Source organism: Gossypium hirsutum, chromosome A02 (assembly GCF_007990345.1).
Source record: "Gossypium hirsutum isolate 1008001.06 chromosome A02, Gossypium_hirsutum_v2.1, whole genome shotgun sequence".
Lineage (NCBI taxonomy): Eukaryota > Viridiplantae > Streptophyta > Magnoliopsida > Malvales > Malvaceae > Gossypium > Gossypium hirsutum.
Window position 1 is genome coordinate 58,968,385 of NC_053425.1, and position 3,437 is coordinate 58,971,821.

Sequence of the window (3,437 nt, forward strand, 5' to 3'; positions counted from 1 at the left end):
GACTAATAAACTGTACTAATTGGCCCAACCAAAAATTCTAGAAAAAATATGTGGATAGGCATATGAGTCTAGTTTTGGGGAAAATTTACGGAACTGGATTTCGAGTTTCATAACTCAAGATATGATTTTTAAAGCGACTAGTACGCAGATTGGCAGCCTGTCTGGGAATTTTTTTTTAATAAGTGGTTTGAAGTCTGTTAACACCTCGTGTTCGACTCCAGTGACGGTCTCGGGTTCGGGGTGTTACAGCGATGGGCTGAAATGGGCCATGTGGTCCCAATAGGTTCGTAGGCCCAAGTGGATAAGTTGTAGAATTACTAAAATACCCCTGTAGGGTAGGACTACCGATTTACCCCTGGAGGGTAAAATGACTATTTTGCGCCTCGTGCGTAAATGACTAACTTATGTGATGATTGGGTTAGTTGACGTGGATTTATGTTAGTTATCGTTAATTCATAAGTCTAATGTGTTAGTGATCGATTGTAGGATTATCACGTGGGAGATATCGTCATCAATCGTCATCAACTAGCAGCGTGTTTGGTTCGCTGTAATGGGTATGCGATTACCCATCTATTCCGCGCGCCTCACCTAATCCGGCGTTTGGTTCGCTGTATGCCTATTACAGGCGTATTACATTACCGGCCTATTCCCCAAAATCTCTGCTTTTGTATTCCCTTCCCAAAACGACGATTAGCTATTACGGACGTCTTCCCAATTTCTATGCCCTGTTTTACCCTCCCAGTCTTTTTCAACCAACGCTGAAAACTCGACTCTTTCCAGCTCCCTCTCTGAACAAGTCTTTAACAACCATTTCCCCATTTCCCGTTTCCCCTTTTCCCCAAATCAGAATCCCTAAACCTTGCCCGACTTTGAACAAGTCTTTAATTTGTTTTTTTGTTATGTTGTTAAACTTTGTTAGTTCTTTGGTGCCAGAGCTGAAAACCCGAATCAAGAAGTACTTTGAAGGGTATGAAGAGGCACTCCCTTCAGTTCTTGAGGCCATTTTGCGGAGAAAGTTGGCTGGGAAGCATAAGGAGACCGATGATGAATTGATGGATGAATTGGAGGTGCAACCACGAGTCGATGTGGATGATGAAAAGTTCGAGTCAAATTTTACTAATTTGTACTCGACTGGTGATGAAGAGGACTCTTCGCTGGGACAAACTCCTCCCAGGTTTTTATTGATTTTAATATCATATATGTTCTTTTCTATGTAAGGCTTTCTGGTTCTATTATACTGGATTGCTTTACTTTCTATCGTGGACCTGTAAATCTCTGCCAATTCTAGCTTATCATTTGCAATACTGATGGATGTTCAGATTATCAATCTATTTTCTTGTGAAATGATCGAATGCAATATTTTCAGGGTGTCTTTGTGTAGTGAAATGAGTGGTAGACTTGGTAAACTTGCATGTGTTACAAAATTGAATCTAGAGATCCGTTTCCTAGTCTTGACTTGAGCAACTTACTGCCAATCTTCCTCCAAAGTAGTTTCCTAATCAATTTGGCTTTATGTTTAATAATGAGAGTTTGCTATTGGTTTTTCTTGTTAGAGATCTGTGTGTTTGTTATAGTTGGTTATAGGTAAAATGTAGGGACGAATTGAAAGAGAGTAGAATGAGTGTGCTTCAGGTTATTATTGTTGGATTGAGAGAAAACCAATAGCTGACAAGGTCTATGAATCTTATGGTGCAAAGGCAATGTGTTTGGCTTCAGCATATATGGAGTATATAACTGGGCTTCATTTTGACTGTCCTTATGGTAATTGATATTTTCTTTGATTGCAGGATGATTCCTTGCAAAGACTAAGCATGGGGTGGTAGCTTTCGCTGGTGTGAATTGAAGGCTTATGAGGGGATTCTTGCACCATATGACAAGACAAGAGAATGGTTATTCCTGATGCTCTCAAGTTTTGCAGTAGTTGGTTTCTTTTGTGGAATTTAGAATTTCGTTTTCTTACTTGCTTCTGTGGATAGTTAGTCATGCTCAATGTTTTTAAAATTGGTGGAGAAAATAACATTAGCCTGGAGTAAATATGAAATATACCATTGAACGCTTTTATGTAGGTTATTTTCAAGTTTTGTTTTTGGCTGTTCGTAATTCTGAATTCTCTTCACGAACATTGGTGTTGCCTTGGATATTATATAAGTTTCTGTTTCTGATTGTTCGTATGCTCGACTATGAAATGGTTCCTATTAGCACAAAGGAGTGCATAATGAATTAGACTTCCTTCCTGTCATTTAAACTAAATATTCTTTATTGCTTACTAACTGAGCATGTTGTTTTCTAATTATGCCGTTTTCAAGGTATTCATTTTCATTTTCTTTCATTCCTGGAAAACCCCTTTTCTCTCCTTTGCTTCTTCTTACCAAGATTCGGCAATATATATCAGTTTGAGGGCTCATAAGGTTTCTGCAATTAAGCTGTAGGTTAAGGGGTTGGACTGGTACTTGTGGCTTGTGATTGCGGTTGCTTTTAGTGCCCAAACAAATTCAATCCTTGACATGCTGGTTCTTGTGACTTGTGGTTTACTTTTGGTGCCAAAACAAATTTAATCCTTGACATGCTGGTAGTTGTGGCTTGCGGTTGCTTTTAGTGCCAAAACATAGCAACTTTTCTGTAATTGATTATGTGTTCAATGTCACACATTTTGAAGCTTCATTTTCTTTGATTATTTTGAACTTCAATTTCATATGCTTATTTCAGATGTATGGTTGCCAAGTTAATGGCTTTGTTTTCCTTGTACAAGATCCAGCCAAGTTAATGTTTAATATTTTTTTAAATTTGTCTAATTCTTTTTCATTGCTTTTTCTCCTTAAATTGTTTTATTTATAAATTTATTATTCTAATAAATAAATGTCATGTTAAAAAATGAGAAAAATAGATATTCATTTATTTATAAATATTTTTAGAATTTTGTATGTATTTTTATCGAAAAATAAATGTTTAAATTTTTTATTTTTTTAATTTTTATTTTTGAATTTTAAGAATAATGGTTAAATTTATATAATATGTAAAATTGAAGGTTAAGTTTATTGAATTTTTTAAAGTTAGGACCAGATTAATAGAATTTGTAAGTATTGTAGTATTATATATATTATGATTTTAGAAAATTCATATAAGAATATTTAATATTAAGAATTTTATTAAATTATATATTTTTATTAAATTATATTTAATAATAATTATGTTAAATTATATTTTATAGTATTATATATTATGATTTTAGAAAATTCATATAAGAATATTTAATATTAAGAATTTTATTAAATTATATATTTTTATTAAATTATATTTAATAATAATTATGTTAAATTATATTTTATAGTATTATATATTATGATTTTAGAAAATTCATATAAGAATATTTAATATTAAGAATTTTACTAAATTATATATTTTTATTAAATTATATTTAATAATAATTATGTTAATTT

The 3,437-nt window shown here is 33.0% G+C and overlaps 1 long non-coding RNA gene across 1 annotated transcript; it reads left to right on the plus strand.

Moving 5' to 3' along the window:
* Positions 1–548: 548 nt before the first annotated feature.
* On the plus strand, positions 549–2,792 carry LOC121213800 (uncharacterized). Its single transcript, XR_005909248.1, has 2 exons — positions 549–1,889; positions 2,430–2,792. It is a non-coding gene; the product is annotated as an uncharacterized lncRNA (long non-coding RNA).
* Positions 2,793–3,437: the final 645 nt, after the last annotated feature.